Source organism: Macadamia integrifolia, chromosome 12 (genome assembly GCF_013358625.1).
Source record: "Macadamia integrifolia cultivar HAES 741 chromosome 12, SCU_Mint_v3, whole genome shotgun sequence".
Classification (NCBI taxonomy): domain Eukaryota; kingdom Viridiplantae; phylum Streptophyta; class Magnoliopsida; order Proteales; family Proteaceae; genus Macadamia; species Macadamia integrifolia.
In genome coordinates, this window is record NC_056568.1 from 23485018 (window position 1) to 23510268 (window position 25251).

Genomic DNA, 25251 nt, shown 5'->3' on the forward strand with positions numbered 1-25251 from the left:
CTATAGTCATAAAACCCCCAATTTGAGAATGATTTCAAAGAAAAGAGAAATAGGAAATGAAGCTAGAACACGTGCCTAGGTTGTCATTTCTCTATGGGTGATTTATTTTCTTAAAAATCTTATGTGTCATAGGAGTAGAACCAAGAGATGATAGGACAACGTGGCATGAGGCCATTAGCTGTCTATCATCACCTAGGACTCAAGGTGAGGGGATTTTGTGTTATTTTATGGAGTGTTCATAACATGTCATCCATGCATGCATTCATGGTAGTTGCATGTTTAACTTGTCTTCCTGATTGCATATTAAATTGTGGATATTAATGATATTGTTGTTTATATGATACATTGCATATGATAAACTTGTTCTATTTGGTGAATATGATGTTGCGTGATACCATGGTAGTGTGTGGATGAGCATGACTATGATGTGGTATGTGGCATGTTAGAATGCATTGGGTTAGAGGAATAATCCCCTTAGTGCTATAACCCTTACCAATAGGGGTTCATGTATTGGCTATCCTACAGCTTGGGTGACCGCTGGGTTTTTTGGGACTGTGGCTAGAGGGTGAGATTATTCGTTAGGGGTTTACGGGGTGATAATGCTCTTGATTTCGGGACCAGCAAGCTCCTAACTCGCAACTAGCATATATCATTGGGTGACTGATGGGTAATGGTTTTCCAAGAACAGGGATATCCCCTATGTTGCAACAATACCCATACCCTAACATTTAATTAGTTTAGTGGATAGACTTGTGTGATAATAATCCAAAGCATAATTGCATTCAATAAATCTTTGTTGTTCCATTACGCTGCTTCATATGTGTATTTATTTTATTTGACAAATAATTATTGTTGTATCTATATTTGTTTGTGTGTGTGCACCCCTCACTGAGCTTCGTGGAAGCTCACCCCCATTGTTGCCCCTTTTTAGATGTTGATTCAAGTAACCATCTGAAGTCTGTGGTTGAGGAGCCAGCTCTCTTTGGAGATGACCTCTGGGATGAGAACTTAGCTATGCATGAGGACGGATGTGTTTGTGATGATTATGCATTTGGAAAACATTGAGGATGAGAGTATCATCTTCCCTTTTGATTATTTTGTTTTACATATTAGATATAGCCCTAGTGGCATAACCATAATTATGACTTCCGCTGTTAAAACTCTTTTGATAAAGATGATAAATGTCATTAGACATCATCAATTGTGTATATTTGATTTTTATCATATATGCGATTTGTAGATACATTTCATAACTTTATGAGCTTAAAGTACTACATTGTGGATCCTGGATGGATTGTGAACACCTATGTGTCCATATCACTAGCCTTCAAGAGAGTGGAGGCGGGGTGTGACAACGAGTGGTATCAAAGCACAATACTCTACTTTAAGTTATAAACTTATGAAGTACTAGGTATGCTGATGATTAGGTTATTAATAAAAGCTTTAAGATAAATGCATAACTCAGTGTTCACACATACGAGACAAGTTGAGTGTAGAAGCCAAAAACACTTATAATTCCCTTAATAATAACATAAGTCTTATGTAAATAAAAATAAAATAAAAGGGAGATTGGAAGAAATATGGAGGAAATAGAGATGGAACACCAAATCTCGAAAGAACTAAGTGATGAAGAAGACTTCTAGGATAAATTGATCTTTTCGATGTAAATTATAACGTCCATATATATATGCACACACCTCGTGAATTTGTATTACATCATACTAGTATGATCATAGGACATACATTGATCATGTATAAAATGTCTCTAAGTGGTTAAGAACATACTACCAAAATTATGTTCTAGTGAAATTCTGTGAAAACCACATTGACCTACCTCAAGGGCATTTTTGGAATCATAAGACTCGGTATTAGGAGATATACCCATCATGAAAGTTGTAGGAAATCAAATCATGATTCCTGCAAAACTGGAGTTAAGTCAATCTGAGGTTGGATAAAAAATTTATGTTGAAAACACTGTTGACTGGTCAGTAGGACAGAAATCTATCAAAACAGAGTCTTGATGGTAATTACCGGTAAGAAGCGGTAATTATCTGTTCAGCATTGTAATCAGAAAATTTATCAAAAAATGACCAACAGAGGCAAAGCGGTAACTACTGGTAGAAAGTGGTAATTACTACTTCAATTCTATGATTAGAAATTCATTAGACCAAGATCGATATAGGCGAAGCGGTAACTACCGGCAAGAAGCAAAAAATACCGGTGGAGAAAAGTATGTCTTTTAGACCATATTTATCTCCCAAATTTGATTATACTCCTCCCTAATTTAGCATTGATAATCACATACATAAATACCCCACCTATGACATATTAAGTAAACAATCAATTGAGTATTGATTATCATTTTCAAAGGCTAAAGTGAGGGAAAACATTAGTACATTGAGTTTTATCATTGAGATCATTCCAAGCGAAAAAAAAAAAATAAAAAAAAACTCAAGGAAACTTACAAGTCTTCCATTACGATCTATACCTATAAGGAAGACATATTTAAGGTGAAAGTTTATAAAAATTAGACACAAGCAAAACAACATGAGAACCAAGAAAATATAGCCTAGAGGGGTGGAGGAAACTCCTATGGTGCCAAGGAAAACCTATACGCAAGTGGGGTGATCACCCAAAAGGCAACGCCGTACCATTAGACCTGTTGCTGACCTATCACCACCTTCTACACCCGATAGGGAAGCAATGTCCGATACCACTATGCCGGGAGCCCCACCTGCCCCACCTATACTATTTTCCCAACGTGTTACTTCATTCATGGGCAACATGTTACAAGGGTTGATGCAAAGGTTGCAACAGCTACAACTGGACTTTATAATGGGGCTGAATGCAAAGATCAAACCCGTGCTTCAAACTCGAGAGAGATAGGATGTTCCACCACAGGCACAACCAATACCAAATATTTTCCTTGCAGCTGTACCCCAAGCACAACAAATCCCTACACCCATAGTTCACCCCATAGCCCATCTAGAAGGCTCTAATGTGTAATCTGCCGCACAACCTGACATACCAGTACCACAGAGGCAGACGACACCATAGAGCCAAGTCATAATGCCTATGGCCATGGATGATATGAAACTAATGGAGAAGTTTCAAAAGTTTTGGCCTCCCTATATCAGTGGAATTGCAGAAGATCCGTTGGCACCCACGAAATGGGTAGAGGGGATAGAGAAGGCCTTAGAGGTACTATGCATAATGGATGAACAAAAGCTATTGTATGCCAACTACCAGCTACAAAATGAAGCTGGAAAGCCACAAAGTCGATATTGACAGCTGCCCATCCCAATCCTACTTAGGAATAATTTATTGAGGCTTTTTATGGGAACTACTCCCCAGAAAGTGTAAGGGATAGAAAGAAGGTGGAGTTCATGGCTCTAACTCAAGGGACAAAATCTGTTCTTGAATGTCAGTAAGAGTTTGAAGAGTTATACTATTTTACACCCGAGCATCTAAAGATGGATAAGTCTAAGGCCAAGAAGTTTGAAAAATGGTCAAAGGCCGACAATTAGTGCATCATTAGTGGCACACCACTTGCAAAACTATGCACAGGTGGTTCAAGCAATCGAATCTATAGAGGACAAACAGAGAGATAATTATCAAGCTCAAGCAACAAGGAGAGCAGTAACACTGATTGATGACAGATGTTTCAGTAGGGCAATCAGAGTAACTTACATTACTCTAGTTGCACCCTAGTCCACCAGACCAGAAGTTGGCCAAGCATTACAACATCCTAGCCCAACAACAACAAGAGTAGCTCAAGAAGTGGGTTCACTTCAATGCTTCCGATGTAGTCAATTTGGGCATATGACTAGATCATGCCTCCAAAGGAAGTGGTGTTTCATATGTCATCAACTTGGATAGATAGTTAGGTTGTGTCCACAAAATATGTCCGGAAGCTTAGGTGTGATTCCCTCAACACCAGCACCTGGTCATTTGGTTCAGACACAACGAGGTATTGGAGCACAAGGAGGGGTATTCACAGTAATAGAGGAAGAGGCTAAGGCCACATCTGAAGTGGCCATAGGTACATTGTTAATATTGATGGAGTCCTCATATACATTGTCGTGTCTGGTATATCCTATTAATTTGATAACCTCATGTGCAATATTTGAATTTGATACATCCCATTCATTTGTATCTTCATTCCCCATTGCCAAGATGCATAAAAGCTAATGAACCTAACAGACAGGTTGGTAGTCATTATCCTATCAACAGAGGTATGTGAACCTCTGTCCACATACTCGTTACCCGCTTATGGAGCTTGAGTGTGAATTATGGAGGAAGAAGATGCTACTCAAATGTTGTGAAGCATACCTAGAATTCACAATGACCCTAAACTTGAAAGCAACACTATGTGTGTAAAGTTTAAGAAAGAAGGGTAGAGTGGTGTCAGTGTTGGCATATAATAATTCCATTAGTTGGAAAGTTGTTAGCTAGTTAATAAGCAAAGTTGGTAGACAACCCAACACATAAATAAATAACTGGACATATTACCTAAAGTGGAGATATTACATGATTTCTACACTATATCTAAGTTAAAGATACTCGATCTCAAGAGGTATGTGAGTTGATATCGAGCACCACATGGTTTTGAACTGACATTCTATGGGAATGTGTGAGCACCCCGGTGACATTCCCAATCACGTGACTGCAGTTCAATTTCGAGGATGAAATTTTTTCTAAGATGAGGGGATGTTAAACCCGTGATCAAAATCCCAAGAAAATTTGAACTTTTGGACATGGGTAATACAACATGGGTGACAACCACTAGTAAATTATGGATTTGCCGAGCTTTACTAGTGAAATGTACCAAGGAGTGGGGCCCACGCATTGAAAACACCTTGAGAAGGCCCCGATCAACTTAAATATCCTTTTCCACACAAAGGGGACCATTTTGGCTTTCACCAATGAACACCTCTGGTGAGGTATACTAGCTAAAATCTGGTTATTTGGCCATGGGGTCTGGCCCCTCGCACCCATACACCTCAAACCACTCCTAATAGTTGGGACAACATATTGGGGAATAGATTAATGTATCCAGATACCCCGAGGTGGACCCATTAGTGCCAAATGATGGGTTAACCTAGTAATTAGTGAATACCCATTATTTTGCCAAACATCCCTTAGGAAACTTAAGTGGCTATAAATAGAAGTCTTTGGCCATTCATTTCTTTCTCACCATATAAAAAAAGCAAGAGAAGGGAGAAAGGACAAGAATAAGAAGAATAAGGAGAAGAACAAGGGAGGAGGAAGAAGAAGGGAGCAAGGGGAACATCTAACCATTGAAGGTAAAATGACTTCTCCACTCCTCCCCACACACACACGTCTCTCTCTCCTTCGTCTTTCCCTTTTTATTGAGCTAGTGGAGAATCGCCCCAACCAAATCTCCCTACCCACATGCCCTATGTACAAATTTGTTTGGGGATTTGGTGTGGGGAAGTAGCTAGAAAGTTTTTACACTCACATTGGGTGCATAAACCTCTTCCATAGGAAGCTCCATAAAAAACCCCCAAATTGGGCAACACAAAACCTAGAAATGGGAAAATTTTCTAAAACCCACCTTCCCACTTGTCAAGGCTACAAATTGAGAGAGGGGTTTAGTATATGAGACTTATCCTAGCAAGATTGGTGGACCAATTTGAATCTATGAACTCTCCTTCATGATTTTCCCACTTAAAAGCCCCAATTTGAGTAACTAAACCCTAGAAATGGTGGATTTTACTCAAATCCTCTACATCCCACCCTTCAAACCTAAAATTAGGTTGGGATAAATGAAATTACATACATGTATGGTGGTTTGGTGGGACTTCATAAGCCATTGGTGGTTACCACCTACACCCTCAACCGAAATTCCCAAGTTTAGCTTAGTCGCAACTTGAACTTTGTAAAAATTTGGGTGCAATGTGTAAATCCATCTTAACCAACCCATTGAATACACTTAATTTAAGTTAATTGAGGTGGGTAAACACCCCCAACGTATAAATCAGCCCTGTAGTCATAAAACCCCCAATTTGAGAACGATTTCAAAGATAAGAGCAATAGGAAATGAAGATAGAACACGTGCCTATGGTATAATTTCTCTTTGGGTGATTTATTTTGTAATACCCTACTTCTTAAACCCGGTCTGATTACATGGTTGACCCGGTTTAACCATGCAGGAACCGAACCAGAGGGAGTTAGAGCGGGTTCCTTATGGGCTATGATGGCAAGGGTGACCTTAAACACCGGCTGGCCCGATAAGTCCGAGCCAGTGCCAGAAGAGACGGGAGTGCCTAAGCCGTGTACATACACCTACCATAAGGCCATGTACGGATAAAGCAAGTATTGTAGCCATATATTAAGGTATATACGTATACTACATCGTATGCCAGGGTGGGGTTCGCGTCGGGCCCGAACTCTGTCAAAATTCTAAGTTTTAACCCTCAGGTGGGCGGACAGGTGGGCGCACCCACCCACCTAAGTGACCCATCCATGTGCACTATTTAGTTATTTAAGAAGTATATATATAGCATTTATGATTTTCTTTTCTTTTTCATTTATGACACCCGTACGTTGGTGAGGATAGTAAAGAGGAGAGAGAATGGAAAGGAAAGAAGAAGAGAAGAGAAGGAAGAGGAAGAAGAGAAGGATTTCGGTGGTGCCAAAGCTTGATCTTCCCATTCCGGCACCGTAAGAGTGATCTTCAACTCTAGATCTACATTTAGAGGTAAGCAAAGTTGGGTTCCTTGAACATTCACCATACCCAAGCATAAACCCTTGATTCGAGTAGGGTTTCTTGAGATCTTGTAAATCCCCTTTGAAATGATGAATCTAAGGTTTAATAGATGATTTATGTGTTGATATTGAAGGATTTGAAGAGGTATTGACAAGGTTGGAGAAGCATTGTGGGTTTGAAGTGATGTTGAGGGTTTGAAGGTGTTCTTGAGCAAAGAAGGTAAGATGGTTTCTCATCACTTAATCTAACCTAGATCTAGGTTAGAACTATCCTATGAGACTTTGAAAGTGTGAAGAATGGGTTGGGAAAATCCCCCATTTGAATTTTCAAAGAATGGAGGAAGTTGGGAAGAAACAACAGGTTTCCCGCCAAGACCAGTGGGCCAAACCGGTGGGCCATCTGGCCCGCCTGTGGGCACCTGCCTGAGAGGGCAGGGCCTTCGGGCACAACCGGCGGGCCACCTTGCCCGTCGATCTTAGCAGACCCCCTGGCCCAACCGATGGGCCAACCGCTGGGCCAGCCTACCCGTCGATCCAAACCGGTGGGCCAAACTGGTGGGCCAGACAGCCCACCTGTCTGACCCACCTGAGAGGCCCCAAATGTGAATCTTACGTCCGATTGGACCCAAATCAGACGTGTGACCTTCTTTTAACGTTCTAAACATGATTTTATCATCAGATCTCGTTAATTTTGATCCTAAAATGGTGAAGTACTAACCCCGCTCAATCATGTTAGGTTCACCAAATCCTACATGTTTCGCACCGGATCTCACCCGTACCGAATGGGAATCCTTGTACGCTACAAGTAAGTGGGGAGAGGACGTTTGGACTTATTTCAAGGCATTGTTTGGCATTCATTTAATTGTATCTAGTCTAGTCATGCCATCATGAAAAGGCTATGTAGCTTAGTCATCCTCATATGTTGTGCTATGTGTGTTGTGTTTATATTCTCAAATCCAAATGATGATATGCTTATGTGATGAATGTGGACATCATGGTGCATGATGCATTGATAGAATAGATGCCGTAGTCGACTTGGAAACGAGTGCATTGGTGGCCCGTGGTATGGGACGCGGTGGCACTATGCAATCGTACTATTGTCATATAGGAGCATGCAGTATTAGGATTTTCACCATCCCGTGCTAGGACCCTTCCCAATAGGGGTTAAGGTGTTGGGTTATCATTTGGGGGGAAGCAGTGGTCGTGATTGTCGGGTCATTGTGGCGGTTAGACATAACGCCCGGTGGGTCATTAGGACAGTCGGCAACCCCGGTGGTATATTCAAGAGGGCCAATCGTACTGCTTTTAAATTACTGGAGTCAGCACCTTTAATTTCAGTCATTTACTTTTCTGTTGAGAGCCGGTGGTCGGCACGTTTTTACTTTTTCGAGTACTCACGGTGGGCATTCTCCGACAGCCCTATGGGCGTATCGCGGGATGGAGTTCACTGCTCGTACCCGGGGTATACGCACATTGTGGCTGTGGTAGCACTAAAAATCAAGGACTTAGTAATGTTGCTTAGGTGGATGTGATTTAAAATATATTGCATAGCATGTAGTGCATATGATTGTGTTTTGCTGTGTGGACTGCTGTGTGGTCCATCTTACCACTTACTGAGCTAGTGAGCTCATCCCACGTGTGCACTCCCTTTTTAGATGATTTTGTAGGTCATACATCTGAGGAGCACGGGGTGGGTCCTACGGTCGAGTTCCCCGAAGAGGACTGGTGGGCCCCTGTGGAGTTAGAGTACGACACTGACTGCTTCTGCAAGAGTTGTGCTGCGGGACCGCAGTTCTGATGCCGAGCTGTGCTCCACTTTTGAGGCCGAGCTGAGCTCTACCATGTGATGCCCAGCTGGGCTCAAACCTTAATGCCGAGCTGAGCTCTAGCCTTTGATACCGAGCCGAGCTGTGTACTCTGATTATTTTGAAGGTTTCCTTTATGTCCTTGATATGTGAATTGTCCTTTTATTATGTAAATATCATGCCTTCGGGCCCACATGTATATAACTATTGTATCACAATTCGGGTATCAAGTATTATGGGAATATTCATAGGTAAACCTAGTCTTCCGCTGATCTGATGAGCTTTTATTAGTTGTGTGTATGCTGTGGTGGAATACAGTATCAGATGACCCTGGCAGGTTTGGGTAAACTGGAGTTAACCCGGTCACTGGCCTGGTTCAGTGTGAACGGGGTGTGACATATTTTCTTAAAAATCTTATGTATCCTAGGAGTAGAACCAAGAGGTGACAGGACAATGTGGCACGAGGGCATTAGTTGTCCATCATCACCTCAGACTCATGGTGAGGGGATTTTCTGTTATTTTATGGAGTGTTTATTACATGTCATCCATGCATGCATTCATGGTAGTTGCATGTTTAACTTGTTTTCCTGATTACATATTAAATTATAGATATTGACGATATTGTTGTTTATAATATGATACATTGCATATGATACACTCGTTCTATTTAGTGAATGTGATGTTGCGTGATAGCATGATAGTGTGTAGATGAGCATAACTATGATGTGGTATGTGGTATGTTAGAATGCATTGGGTTAGGAGAATAATCACCCTAGTGCTACAACTCTTGCCAATAGGGGTTTGTGTATTGGCTATCCTACAACTCGGGCGATCAATGGGTTTTCAGGGACCGTGACTATAGGGTGAGATTATTCGTTATGGGTTTGCAAGGTGACTGATGCTCTTCATTCCAGGACCTGCAAGCTCTTGACTCATAACTAGAGCATATTATTGGGTGACCAATGGGTGATAGTTTTCTGGGATCAGGGATATCTCCTATGTTGCAACAGTACCCATACCCTAACATTTAATTAGTTTAGTGGAAAGACTTGTGTGATAATAATCCAAAGCATAATTGCATTCATTAAATCTTTATTGTTCCATTATACTACTTCATATGTGTATTTTTTTATCTTGCAAATAATTATTGTTGTATCTATATTTGTTTGTGTGTGTGTGCACCCCTCATTGAGCTTCGAGGAAGCTCACCCCTGTTGTTGCCCCTTTTTAGATGTTGATTCAGGTAACCATCTGGAGTCTGTGGTTGAAGAGCTGACTCTCTATGGAGATGACCTTTGGGATGAGAAGCTAGCTATGCATGAGGATGAATGTGTTTGTGATGATTATGGATTTGGAGCACGCTGAGGATGATAGTATGATCTTCCCTTTTAATTTTTTTTTAAATATTAGATGCAACCATAGTGGCATAACCGTAATTATGACTTCCGTTGTGAAAACTCTTTTGATAAATATGATAAATATCATTAGACATCACCAGTTGTGTATATTTGATTTTTATCATATATGTGATTTGTAGATACATTTCATAACTTTATGAACTTAAAGTACTCCATCGTGGATCCCGGATGGATTGTGGACAGTGTATATGTCCATGTCACCAGCCTTCAAGAGAGTGGAGGTAGGGTGTGAGAGGTTACATTTACTGTAACCAGCTGATGGAACCGGGGGATATCCCTGAACTAGCTAGTGTGTCTAGGGGATGAATCCGAGAGCCAATTACCAGTTAAATATCCAATTGGTTGAAGCTGCTGTTCTTTTCTATCATAGATTAAGTTACACTCGTGCCCTAACCTTGTCAATTTGGACTTTTGAGATAGATCTTAGATCGAGATACAAAGCACCAATGAGTTCTGGCTCGTGGCAGCTCATTGCAAAAAGGGAAAGGATGACCCCACTTGCTTGTGCATTTCATGCCAGTCCAACTAGAGGGGTTTCAAACCTTCTAATCCCAGACAGTACATGAATTCCCACTTCTACACCGGAGTCCCGACACACACACACTAAACTTGTCGGGGTACCTTGCCTATAACCTATGGCAAACCCCTATGGGATGACCAAGTGGGGACATCAGGCAGTCAAGGTAGTGAGCCTTAACCACCGGAAACAAGGCCACCGGGAACACCTAGGCAAAACCCTATGAGATGACCAAGTGGGGATAGAAAGCAGTCAAGGCAGATCACTGCTTTGACCATCGGAAATACTTGGGCTGGATCTGATGGCCTAATGTGTTGCTGGTTGGGTTTTGATGCCCATAGACCCCACCACCCACATCGTGACCAATCTCGAATGACCACACACACTCTCCCACACCTTCCTCATGACTTGTACACCCTATTAGCTTAAGGAGGTGGACCCACATCTTCCGAATGATGGATTAACCCACTTGAACCAGACAAGGGCCAACCAAACAGATCATAAGTATTTCACTTACTATAAATAGGATAAGTGAGTTCATTTCTCACTTCTCACTTGTCCAAAACATGGGAGGGAGAGAAAGGTGAAGAGAAAGGAAGAGAAGGAAGGAGAAGAAGAAGGAGAAGAAGGAAGGAACTCAACCAAGCTCTCGGCTTTGCACCTTGTTGCCAAAATCTTATGGGAGGTAGGTGCTACTTCCCCTACCACTCTCTTTCTTCATTTTGAGCTAGTTTCTTTGAGCAAGGGAGTGAACACTAGGTTGGAGTGGTAAGCCTTTACCCCGACACCTCCCGAAGGTTGGGTGAGTGTACATTTTACTCTCCCATGTGATTGTCGAGCTCAAACCAAGTCGGGTGTGCTCCGACAACACTCTTGACCAAATGTGTAGTTAGGGTTTCCACTATTCGGTTTCCATATCTCCCAAATGGCTTAGTAGAATAGGGACTTCTTTAGCTTAAAATGGAGGTAGGAAGGCCCCCTACAAACTCCACAGAACAAATCCTAACAATTGGGCTTGAGCTGGAGAACCCCATTTGTGTGGGCACTTTGCTGTGTTTCCACTAAAAATAGCCACCAAAAACACCTGGGTTGGATCCGGTGGCATATTTCCGATGAAGCTTTGGCCCTTAGGAAGCCTCTATTTGGTCCACCAGAAACACAATTGTTATTTTCAATGGAATTTCCATATTTCCGGTGACAATTCTGTTATATCCCAAATTTGATAGAACTTATGTTCTTGGGGCAACCCTTTTGGGTCCCCCTCTAATGTTTTTGACACCCGTTAACACTTGATTACTATTGTACCAAAGACAGAGATAAACATGTTCAACAAGACCGAAAGTGAGTTGAATACCGATTGACACACTTGGAATTACATCTATCCGAGTACAACCTAGGTGAGGGATGGTTGACTTTAATTTTTGGAGTGTTTGCTATTTAGAAATTTCTCATATGTGTTAGGAACTATGAATGTTTCTTTCATTGTTAACTATATAGGTGAAACTCATGATATGTTTCTTTATATTGAATTATGCTATTGGAATTGGGATTGGAATTGGATGTGATGTGATGTGTGATGGGATCCAGTGTGGCCGAGATGATTCTAGTACCGTGATCACCATGCAGGTGTTGTGTTGCATTCATGCATTATATATGTGCATTAGATTTAGATATAGTCATGGATTGCACTTTGTGGCTGATGGTGATTCCGGTATCTTGCAGTCCGGGACTATACTTAGAAATGGATATACTTGTTGGTCGATGGTAATTCTGGTATCGCGTAGTCCATAGTCAATTGCTTGTATGCTAGATAGGCTTGAAAATGGTTGCGATGTGGCCAATGGTTGATTCCGGTATCGTATTCCATACTAACTATATCATTATGCAAGGCATGTAGTATATTGTGGTTAGGTTGCACTCCCTATGCTATGTCCCCTTGCCAACAGGGGGTAAGGTGTTGGATAACCCAACTATGGTATGCTCGATAAACCTTTTTGGAATGCCACTCTCGCGGTATGATGCGATTGTTGTCGGAGGTGAGAAATAGTCTGACATGGCTGATGGTAATTCCAATGTCGTGACTGCTAATGAGGGGGTTATCAGGGGTTTGCTGGGTGACTGATGGTCTTATTCTAGGACCGATAGGCTCCTAATCACGACTACGGTTTGTATCACTGGGTGACCAATATGTGAGTTCCAAGACCAGGGATGTAGCCTAATGTGTCATAGTAGCATGAATCCAACTTAGTTGTATGCTAGGTGGTTTAATAATCAAATGGATTTCATCAATCGCATCATAGACTGTGTTTAATTCTGTACTCATGTCATCATGAATTATATATTTGTATGTGAGTGTGTGAACCCCACCCCTTACTGAGCTAGTTGGAGCTCACTCCACTTATATGTTGCTTTTTAGATAAAGATGCAAGTACTGTAGTGCCATTGGGCTGTGACTCTACTTCCTCCGGACCAGAGTATGGAGTAAGCAACTGGTGGATGCTAGAGGTAGAGAAGCATGACCCGGATTGTGCTTGTGAAACCTGTGCCTGCTCGGCACCTTGAGAGGCTTGATTGAATTTTTGATATTTTGATACCAAATTATTTATTGGTATTCTTTTGGGCTTATTATAAGTAAGTCATCGATTGTAAATGGCATTACATGGTCAATGATATATATATTATCACTAGATGGTACCCCATTTAATTTATATTCTGCTATGTTATACTCTGATTCTACTGCAATTATTTTTGTGGTTTAGTGTTGTGAAATTGTGAATGTTAAGGTACTATTATTAGAGATCCTGGTAGAGGTGTAAGATGGGTAAGTGTCTTACTTACGCTGCTGATATTCCTATTATGAGGAGTAGGGTGTGACAGATTCCTTCAGGCTGTTCCTCATTACTTAAATCATCATCCAGCTCCAATGATTCAACAGTAGGTAGTACATGTGAAGCATCAGGAACATACTTCTTCAGCATTGATACATGAAATACATTGTGAAACCTTTCCAACTCAAGGGGAAATACTAATTTGTAAGCAGTCTGACCAATCTGATCCAGAATTTCAAATGGTTCCACATATCTAGAACTCAATTTCCCCCTCTTCCAAATCTTCTTACACCTCTTACTGGTGAGATTTTCAGAAAAACCTTATCACCCACATTGAATTCTAGAGGCTTCCTTCTATTATCTGCATAACTCTTTTGTCTAAATTGAGCTACCTTGATTCTTTCTCTGATCATATCAACCTTCTCACAGGTAATCTGTATCAGTTCTACCCCAAAATTCTTCTCTCTCTGACTTCATCCCAATATAATGGAGTTTTGCATCTCTTTCCATACAAAGCTTCAAAAGGTGGCATACCAATAGTTGTTTGGTAACCATTATTATATGCACTTTCAATCAATGGCACATGCTCATCCCAACTATAACTCATATCTATAGCACAAACTCTTAGTATATCTTTGAAAATTTGAATAGTCTTTTTTGATTGTCCATCAGTTTGTGGATGAAATGCTGTGCTAAAAGTCAACTTAGTCCCCATTTCTTTTTACACACATCTAAAATTTAAAGGTAAATCGACAATCATGGTAAAAAACAATGCTAACAGGCACTCTGATATCTCACAACATAATCAATATATAACTGTGCCAATTTCTTTATAGAATGAGATATCTTCATTGGTATGAAATGGGCTACCTTTTTTAATCTACCAACAATCACCCAGATAGTATCATTACCCTTTCTAGTCCTTGGTAGCCCTATCACAAAATCTATAGTGATATGTTCCCACTTACATTCTAGCATGGAGAGATGCTGTAGTAGTCCATAGGGTTTCTGTCTCACTGCCTTCACCATTTGATAGTTCATGCATTTAGCCACATGTTCTGCCACATCATTCTTCATGTTATGCCACCAATACATTTTCTTCAAATCCTTATGTCACACCTTACCTCAAATTGGCCAAGGTGTGCGGCACTGGACATCCACATCTAGTCAGCCTAACCATCTAGGATCATAGATGCAGTATCTTAATTTCACAAATGCCACAAAATTACAACTAAAATCAGAGTACGCTAATAAATCATATAATAACAACTGATGATGTACTAAATGATAAATTTATATTATACAACTTCCATGTCTAAATACAACAACATGCTATAATTTTTACTTATTACATATCTGATAAATATGTACATCAAAAGAAATGACTGAAATAATAGAACTGAAGTCCATCATCATCAAAGTCTTGTGACACAATCCTCACAACCACTGCTAAAGTCCAGTCCTGCCTCAGCACCGGTTCCCATCATCTAAAAAGAGTAATCAACGAGGGGTGAGCTATACAACCCAGTGAGGGGTGAGCATTCAAGCACACACAACATCATGGATGCAACATATACTCACAGTAATATAACAATCTCCAGATGCAAAATCCACACACACAACCGTGGCCATAGCTATAAGACTTACCTCTGAGCCCACGATACCGGACAGAACCTCGGCCACACTATGCCACTGACCATCAATATTACATCCATTTCCACATACACACATTCATAGTCCTAGCTATAAAACTGACCTCTGAGCCCATGGTACTGGAAAAAACCTCGGCCACACCTCAAAAGAAATCAAACACCTACTCACCTCAAAACCCAATCACAAGTGTGATAGGATTGCTGCAAACAAATTCGTATCCTCTTCAATTGTTTTAGGTTCCTAAAACAATGTGTATCATTAGGTTAAATATTTATAACATATTATGACTATGTATTCATTGCTAAACCTAAAAAATTCTCAACAGCTCATGTACTAAGCCTATTAGAGTCATGGAAAAGCCCTTGAAAACCCCTACCCATAGGGTGATGATGTGGAAAATAGGAGAGAAAAGAGAAAAGAAAAAGTCTCCAATGATTTTTTTTTTTTTCATATTTTTCCCTTATTTTCTTTCTCTTTCTTCTATCTTGCACATAAGCCCTTTCTTAGGCGATTTCTTCTTATACTCAGTCTTTTATTTTTTGTGGAAATGCCGTCCATGCCCCTTGTGCTTTAACTAGGTGGAAAATATAGAATCTTCAACTAAATCTCTAAAAAAATAAGAGATTTTGTGTTCCATGCCTAAGGAGAGAGAAAGTGGCACCCAAGGTGAGTCCCTCTTTCTTTGTTGGCATCTGTAATATTCTCTTGTACCCTTGGGACAATTGTAGATAGACTGGGCTTGCATCTCGGTTCTCTTCTGGTCTATTATTATTTTTCTGATCTAAAAAGAATAATCGAGTGTACGTGTGTCTAAACGGATGTGTACTTTTAATGCAATGTATCCATCTTGCTAAAAGGTTTGTCCTCTTCGCAACCATGAAAAGAAATGGGACCTCTTTATGTGTAAAATTGGAGATACGAAGCCCAATAATCCTTAAGGCCTTGAAAATGCAAAACCTGCAAAAAGAGAGTAAAACCCAAGGTAGGTCCATTCTAGGCATGTAACAATGCATATTTATTCCTAAGATTTCACACATGAATGTGTTCATTAGAATTTCCCCACACTTAGACTTTGCTAGTCCTCGAGCAAAACAAAAATAAAAAAGAATAAAAAGTTTAACTCACTTTCGTAGGAATCACAGTTGCACTTAGCATGTGTAATAAGCCTTTAAACCCCGAAGTCATCCCTAGTGGACAAGTTGTGTCTCGTGGGTGTTTACAGTAAATATACACCCAAAATTTAGAAAAACAAATCCCAACCTTAGCAAAAGATAAGGGCCATACTGATCCGGAGCAAAGATAATTCCTCTTACACTTGATATAAGGACCCCCACACTTGAATTTTTATTACCCTATATCAATTTCAGACATAAGCATATTTCTTAATTTGGAACTCACCTTGTCTCTTCTAAAACATCCTTATCTTAAGGCAAAACCACTTGTGAAGTAATAGGGAACCAAGGACTAAGGTGTTGGAGTGTTTTTTACCAAACATGTTACCAAGGCATTGATGACATTTACACATACTTTCCTGTGTGTTGTTTTCTCTCTCTCTCTCTCTTTTTCTTCTTATATTAAACACTATCCTACTCCCAAGTTACTATGTAGCTTTGCTTTTTGCATATGTCTACATAGACAGTGATGCCAGAGTTCTTTCAAAAAATTCTTCCCTAAGAGTTTTGATTAAGACACCACACTTCCTAAGGTGCAATACCCTGTCTAGTTCTAAGGAAATCAACTTTTATATCACTTTCCATATTTTATTTAAAATTGTGTATTTGTCAACTCATGCCAATCTAAAAAGAAAGTCTCAACTCCAAATCAAGAGTACAAGGAAACCACAGACTTACATATGGTCCAACACCGTAAAGCAAGGGTTTTTTATTTTTTAAAAGAGAGTCCCATTTTAAGACACAGGCTTATTTCTTTTTTCTCAATAGGGCTTTTATGTCTTCAGGATGGGTACCATAATTAAAATTATTACTTTAATACATTAAGCAACCAAATGGTATGGTCATTAGCCAAAAGCCAAAGTAGGACTTATATCCTTCGTAAGCTTAAAAACAAAAAGAAAAACAAACAAAAACAAAGGGAAAAAAAACAAAAAAACAAAATGAAACTGGTTTCCCTTCCCCACATTTAAGTCATGCAATGTCTTCAATGCATGGAAAGAATTAAAAGCAAAGACAATACAAGTAAACATGACCTCTTCACTAGAAACAGTAGACAATGCAAGTAACTGTTCATCTACAAATGCTCATTGACTAGAGAATTGACAGTCAAGGAATTTGGAACGGGATAAATGGTCAGCGACTAAGTTTTCACTTCCTTTCTTATCCCTAATTTTCAAATCAAACTCTTGTAAAATTAAAACCCACCTAATGAGATGGGCTTTGGCATCCTTCTTCTGAATAAGGTATCAAAGAGCAGAATGATCAATATACAACACCGCATATGAACCAACTAAGTAAGATTGAAACTTTTCTAGTGCAAACACAACAACTAAAAATTCTTTTTCAGTGGTTGTATAGTTGAGTTGTGCATCATTTAGGGTCTTTTGACCCAAAATCACTCCTATGAAAAAATATGAAGCATCACACATTAGTTCAAAAGATTCAATCCAAAAAGGTGATTGAACAATGGGTGTATTGATCAACTCCTTCTTAAGTTGCTTGAAGGATTCTAAGCATTCTTTAAAATACTCAAAAGTTTGATCTTTTGCAAGTAGTGTAGCGAGAGGCTGAGCTAGCTGACTAAAGTCCTTAATGAACGTTCTGTAGAAGCCAGCATGGCCCAGAAAAGACCAGACATCCTTAACAAATTGGGAAGGTGATAAATTATCAATTAAATCCACTTTGGCACTATTTACCTTAATTCCATCCTTAGATACTACATGGCCTAAAAAAAAAATCATATTTAACCATAAAATGGCATTTCTCCCAATTCAAAACCAAACTCTTAAATATGCACATTTTCAAAACTAGGAAAAGATGGTGAAGACACTCAGAATAGGTATTCATATGAATAAAAAAGATCCACAAATACCTCTAAGAATTTTTCAACCATGTCAGAAAAAAAGCTCATCATGCATCATTGGAACATAACAGGGGCATTTCAAAGCCCAAAGGGCATACACCTATAAGCAAATGTTTCAAATAGACATGTGAAAGTGGTCTTATGTTGGTGCGAGGGTAGCGGCCGGAGGTTCTCTTCCCTTGGGGGGAAAAAGACTTGCATTCGGCCCTCTCTCCTCTCTTTCTCTTTCTTAGCGAGGTGTGTGTTGTGTGTGCTTACCTATGGGCCCCGCATCATTGTACCGCCACTCAGAGATACATGGAGGCCTATTTCGTAGAAATATAAAGTTTGTCATTAAGACGGGGATTTGATGATGGTCCAATACGGGGGATTGGAATCATGCAAAAGGGTTTGGAGTCACCACCTAGGATTATGCAACTAGGGCACAGGGGTGGGCCTAATTCCTGAGAAAAGGGCCCAGAAGTTGGTTTGGTCCAAAGATTTAGGGTACGTGTCAAGTTGTAGAGTTGGGAAGGTGTTAGGCACCCAATCTACCCGGTTCAGTCGGTCTTCCTACTAGATGCTTAAGAATGAATATTTTCCACAATTATTCCTATTCCGCATACATGGCTAAATTATCACACAAATATACATTGACTGAACTTAAATAATTATGTACACTAAAACAAGGTCAATATAAAGTCTACATTATGCTAATTTTGGGTGAGAAATTGTACCTGAGCTTGACCCTTGTTTCGGGTCAAGAGGGGTGGACCCCCAATTAGTGTTGTAACGAGCCTTATTGTGGATTCTCCTAGCTCAGGGGAAGATGGTCTTGACCTCCAACTTTCTTTTTTGAGAGATGCTGACTATGGTAATATTCAGACAAAGTTCTAGCTTGGAACGGTTACTTTCAAGCTTATACTGAGGTATCAATTTGGCAGAGCTTCCACTAGGGATGGGCTACTTTTGGATTTTGACTGAGGTGTCACTCCCGTAGAGCTTCTGTTAGGATAGGCTCTAGGAGGGCTAGACTAAGTGGTACTTCGGTAGAGGCCTAGGCTAAGATGGCACTCCAGTAGAGCTTCCGTTGAGGATAGGCTATGGGAGGGCTAGACTGAGGTGGCAATCCAGTAGAGCTTCCACTGAGGATTGGCTATGGGAGGGTTGGGCTGAGATGGCATTCTGACAAAGCTTCTACTGGGGATAAGCTATGGGAGGGCTAGGCTGAGGTGGCACTCTAGTAGAGCTTCCTCTAGGAATAGGCTGTGGGAGGGTTAGGTTAAAACTTAAATGATTGAGGAACTTTGAAGGCCCAAAGAACACTTCGGATCTTATGAAGATTGCTTTGAAGACTTGAAGAACCTCAAAAAGGGGGGAGACTACAGCAAAGTTTCTTTTACACAAAATGCTCACTCAAAAAAAGAAAAAAAAACAAATGATTGAAGAGCTTCGAAGGCCCAAAGAACACTTCAAAGATCCTAAGTATGAAGAACTCTTTGAAGACTTGAAGAACCTCAAGGGGGAGGGGGCGAGAGAGGGCAAAGCTTCTCTACAAGGGGTGCTCACTAAGAGGCTTGAGTGTGTAAAACCAAAGGGAGGGGGTAATTATAGATTTCTTAGATCAATGGGGAGGAAAGAGGGATTTCATCAGCCAATGGGGTTTGAAAAGTGAATTTTTAGGCCAATGGGGTAACAAAGTGAAATTTTGGGCCAATGGGGTGACTAAATAAAATTTTTAGCCAATGGGGTGAAGGGTAATTTTTTGGGCCAATGAGGTGAAAATATGCCTTTTTGGGCCAATGGGACGTTACGGTGTAGGGTACACTAGTGGGGCAGTGTAGAATGCATAAGTGGGTGAAGAGGTAATCCCTTCACCAATCTGATCATTGGAATGAATATTTTGGCCATTGGTGCACACTAGGTTGGGCAGGGATGTGCAGGGTAGGCGGTGGTGCATGTGAGGCAAGCAGGGGGGCACAAGGCAAGTGGGTTGGGTAGGGTAGGCGAGGGCACGCAAGTCAAGTGGGGTAGGTAGGGGCGCGTGAGGTAGGTGGGGGTGCATGGTGCAGGTGGGGGCACCCAAGGTAGGAAGGGGTGTGTAAGCAAGTGAGGGCATGCATGAGGCAGGCAGGGGTGCACAGGCAGGTGACGGTGCACGTGAGTCAAGCAAGGGTGCGCAGGGTAGGGGTGCATGCTGCAAGGCCAGGGTGCGTGTGGCAAGGCCAAGGTGCATGCAAAAAGGCAAGGGTCCACGCTACAAGGCAAGGGCAAGGTGTTTCAAGATGTAATTTTTTGGGAATTTTTACGAGAGATTCGATGGTCTGATTTTGACGTACCATATATCATTGGAGTCATGATTCTAAACACTATCCATCCATACCACTTTGGACCGGATTCCTTTGTATATAAGAAGTCATAATTGGACCCTTCATTTCTTTTGTATGGGATTTTTGGGATTTTTGGGTGAATATGGAATGTTTCTGGGTTAGATTACCTCAGTTAATTATCATCTCTGTTGATCAGAAGCGAGAAGTCACATATAAGATCCGTAAACCATTATAGTCAGGGGAGGGTGATAAAATTTGGTGTTTACAGATGCCCCTCTTTGGCCAAGGCCTGTGCCAACAACCGAAGGGGTAAAGAAAAGAATGACCACATTTTGTCACCTGGAGCATATATTGCCATCATCTTGCTCATCAATGATAGAGTTGAAAATGGAACAGATAATATCTTTAACTACTCATAGTTTAGGATCTTACTTGGACCATTGATTATAGGAAAGAAATTTGCTGCTCTTTCAATCCTACAAAAGATATTAGCACTTAATTCTTGACTTTTCCTAGGCTGGGCTTCCATGTGCCGGTCTAGGGATATCTAGTCTCTAGGTTGCGTCTTTTGGACCAATATGGTCTATCTGGTCTGTCAATTATAGGAAAGAAATTCGTTGCTCTTTCAATCTTGTAAAAGACATTAGTATTTGGTGCTGGGCTTTTCTTAGGGTGGGATTCCATGTGCCAGTCCAGGGAATTGACCAATGGGATTGGGCCACTTGGGTTGGTTTAATGAGATTGGGCCACTTGGGGCTGGTTCAATGAGATTTTTTCTTTTCTTGATTTTTTTATTTTGTCCTTTGATTGGGGTTCTTGAATTTGAACCATTGGATTGGAATCTTGAATTTTGACCCTTGATTTGGATTTTTGCCTTTCACATGAATTTGCTTTTTTACTTTCCATTTGAATTTGAGTTTCACCTTTCACATGCATGTGATTTTTACCTACCACATGAATTTGCTTTTTTACTTTCCATTTGAATTTGAGTTTCACCTTTCACATGCATGTGATTTTTACCTACCACATGAACTTGCTTTGAGTTTTACCTTCCCCTTGAATTTGATTTTCACCTTTCACATGCATGTGATGTAATTTTTACCCACCACATGAATTTACTTTGAGTTTTACTTTCCCCTTGAATTTGATTTTCACCTTTCACATGCATGTGATGTAATTTTTACCTACCACATGAATTTTCTTTGAATTTTGTATTTTGTGTCAAGAATCTTTGAGTTATACCTTGGAATTGGAATCTCAATTTTTTTTTTGAGAAAATAATTTTTTTAACTATAAATTGGATGGTTTCCCTTGCTCATTTCTCATTCTGATTTTTCTGAGTTGGGAATGAGTTGTGAGCGGGTGAGCCCGGGTTTTTGAATTCACTCAAAGATTTGAAGTTCTTCGTATTTTGTCAGGTTTCTTCAAGATTTTTCCAAAGATCTTCAAGTTTTCATTGAAGTTCCTCATCCTCCCCTTGAAGACCTTCAAAGTTCTTGAGCAGGGAGCCATTTGGAGAATTTAAAATCTTTTTGGGCTTTTTTATAATTTGTGAAACTTCTTAGGGTTCCTCGTAATTTTGGAAAATATGGCTGAGAGAAGAAAGAGAAGGACTCGCAGAGGAATCCGGCTAGATGGTACGGAAAGTTACAGTACTTCATCTCAGGGGGACGAGGGTCCCGCAGACTGGTACACTGGGCGGATGCTCTATAGGACTCGGGATCACATATGCAACTCCATATGGGGTACATAGGTGAGTTTTGCATTTTATTCATTCATTGTTTTTGTTATTATTTTTCTCAATTTATATTTTTTATTCATTTTAATCATTTTTTTATTTTTAGAGGTTCAATGAGGGAGTACCACCTGCATTGGCCAGATATGGTCATCCGAATTCTGTCCGGGACTGGTACAAAATGCTTCCTTACAGGGTCAAGGGGATGGTCGATTCATCTTACCTAAGCAGATTGGCCTTGCTGGAGACTAGGTAATTTAGTTTGATATTAGGGGGGGCTTGATTGAGTGGTGGTGGTCGAGTACTCACTCCTTCCATCTCCCTATAAGTGAGATGACCATTACACCCTTATGCTTCTATGCCTTGATAGGCATACCATTTGGGGAGAGGCCCCTAACTCTTCCTGAGACTCTAATAGCAAGGGAGTTCACAAACCTGATGAGCATCGACATCTAGGATGATCAAAAACATGTCCGCCTTGGCGAGATCAGTGCTCACTGGTGGGGGATGGGCCCGGGGGTGAACCCTGGTAACATTCCACAAGTGACCCGTTCTTTCCTTCGATTTACTATGGGTCAGTGTCTTCTTACTGTCCTCTGAGGTGGGGTGTTTATCCGTATGGCTACTATTTTTTGGGAACTTCAGGATCTAGGCACTTAGGATTGGGGTGGGGCCTCATATGCTTACCTGTTGTGGACCGTTGACTTTTTATTATATAGAGATCGGGGCCTCAAGGGAGTGGGCTACATTCTTCAGGTAACTTCTTATCCCTACACACATTTCCTTTCATTTGATTGCACCACCTTATTTTGAATTTTTAATTCATCTCTGGTGTTATGAACACTTGGAGATTACTGCTCCCACACTGAAGGCTTCTCAAGCATTGTTCTTCCCCGTAGCCACAAGATGGGGAAACAGTCAGATACTCAAGGGTCATCACCATCCCCCATTGGCTACTACTCGTTCTTTTATGAATGGGCTTTCAAAGGTAGGTCATGTTTGGCATTGAATTTCCCTCTGTTCTTGTGCCGTACTTACTTCTTCTTGAATTTGTAGGCTACTTGGAGGCCATTTTGGCATTTGAGGTTTCCTCACCTTGATGAAACCGCATGAGCCAAGCATTTGATAGAGAATCAGGTTCTGTTCAGGGGTATCTGGGGCCATACCTAGTATTTAGGAGAGTAGTTCATCCTCCAATGGTTTGATTCTAACATACATTTCCCTCCTTGTTTTCCTCCACCTACCATGCATCACCCAGAGCGCATTCCTACAAATCAGATTGAGGGATTGGCTAAAGGGATATGGGATGATTCCTTCATTGACTAGAGTGAGGATTATGGGACTTTCCTTGAGGAAGAGGCCGTCTGTACTCCTTTTGGTCCCAGAGGCCCAGTGGTATGTTTTCCTTCCTGAATATCCTTTTTATATTTTACGTCCTGCTTCTTCTTCTTTTTTTAATTTTTTTATTGATGTTCTTTCAGTAGAGAACAATGCATGCAGACTCTTCTTCTGGCCGACTGCAATCGTATGCTACTGGTTCTTCCCATGCCGGACCTTCCACTGCTACAGATGGTTCTCATAAAATCGCCCCTATCCCCTATCATGGTTTCCTGGGTTGGTCTTACCCTGATGTAGCCCATCTGGATATCCCTTAGCTCCTGAAATGCAGACTGGACAAAGATGCCTCTATTGGGTTGCCCATTCCATATGACTGTGTGAGTATCCAATCCCCTCTCATTTGATAGATCTTTAACTTCTTTTGGTTGGCACAGTCTTCATCAGGTGTCTTCGAAGGTCTATGCTGAGCTCAGAAGAATGCACCAGATTTTATGTGAGGTGGTGCTTGATAAGGTATCATCCCTTGTCCTTCTTCTTTATTTAATTTTATCATTTTATATTTTTTTGACCATTCCTTATATTTCACAGGAAGGAGAGAATACTATCTTGAAGAGACAAGTCAGCTCTTGCCAGCAAGAGATTGCTTGGCAGCACAAGCAGATTCAAGATCTTACTCAGAGGATGGAGAGCTTAGGATTGGCACCTAGTAGTTCCTCTATGTTTCCTGTGTATGCCCCCGAGTATGGCTCAGATGAGGACTTTGATTCTTAGGGATCTTCTCTTGCAGTTCCTGTAAATACAAGCATATGTATATCTTTTTTATTTTTCTTTTTCCCTCCCCGTGTTTATTCTTATTATTTTTGTTTGCCAGACTTGGTATTGAATGGAAATCTATCTTTAGCATAAAGAGAATCTCCTTATTTATGAATTTAAAAAAAAAATTTAGGCATGAATAATTCCACAACCCAAGACTTCATTAGAATAATCAGAATTACACGAAAATCCAAATATCACCTTACTTTACTACTAAGTGAAATACATAGAATGGACATAACTTTCCTACCACAGACATGATAGGTGGGTAATAATATGGGGAGACAGTTCTTGGGGTGGATAAAAGTTCACCAACTCCTCTGGATCTTCTACTTCTAGTCCATACTATCGGTTGATGTAGGTGGGAAAGTAAAAGGACAAATGAGTCAATCCCATCAACCTGACATAGTTACATCTAGGGGTCTTCATTAGAAAATTCTCTTGTGGCCACCATGGGCATCTCCATGCAATATCCCATGCAGTTCTTCCTTGTAGGTACTCTTCCTAATCAATGATGAGCTTGAATTCTGGGACTTCCCTTTTGTCTTGGTAGCAAAGAGCTCCGAGTTGGCATTCATTTAATAGGGATCTCTGAAAGGACCGTGGGGATGATATCACCTCCTTCCTTCAATTTCTTTACCACTTTTATCAGAACAAGTGGTGCCCAACGCCCAGGAGTCTGAACAATATAACAAGCTATTACGTAAAGTAGATAAGCATCCTGTGATCTTTGTTGATGAATTCCTCCCAATGATGGATACCGAATGAAGATCCTGGCCACCTTCAGAATGTCGATCTTCCCATATCTAATAAACTACTTCAATTCCTCCTTTTCTCATCCAAAGAAGTCCTTAATTTCCTCTGAGTAATCTTCCTTCAAAGGCTATTGAAAACCTGCCCTTGGGTGGAGATAGCATACAAACTCAGAACTCTTCAAGAGTTGGGTAGATCTCAACGAACCCAAATCAAAATATGTGAAGATTGGTATCGCAGTGTTGAGGCACTTGTTGGAGTAAATTGTGATGTAATTCTACACACCTAATCCGACTGAGCATTGACATATTTAT

The 25251-nt window shown here is 40.6% G+C and overlaps 1 long non-coding RNA gene across 6 annotated transcripts; it reads left to right on the plus strand.

The window, feature by feature from the left end:
• Positions 1–21645: 21645 nt before the first annotated feature.
• On the plus strand, positions 21646–24195 carry LOC122058426. 6 transcript variants are annotated; one of them, XR_006133769.1, is made up of 6 exons: positions 21646–22051; positions 22143–23021; positions 23090–23170; positions 23292–23428; positions 23515–23884; positions 23960–24195. It is a non-coding gene; the product is annotated as an uncharacterized LOC122058426 (long non-coding RNA). The 6 variants fall into 6 exon arrangements; XR_006133767.1 differs by having other exon boundaries at positions 22143–23170; XR_006133766.1 differs by having other exon boundaries at positions 23090–23428.
• Positions 24196–25251: the final 1056 nt, after the last annotated feature.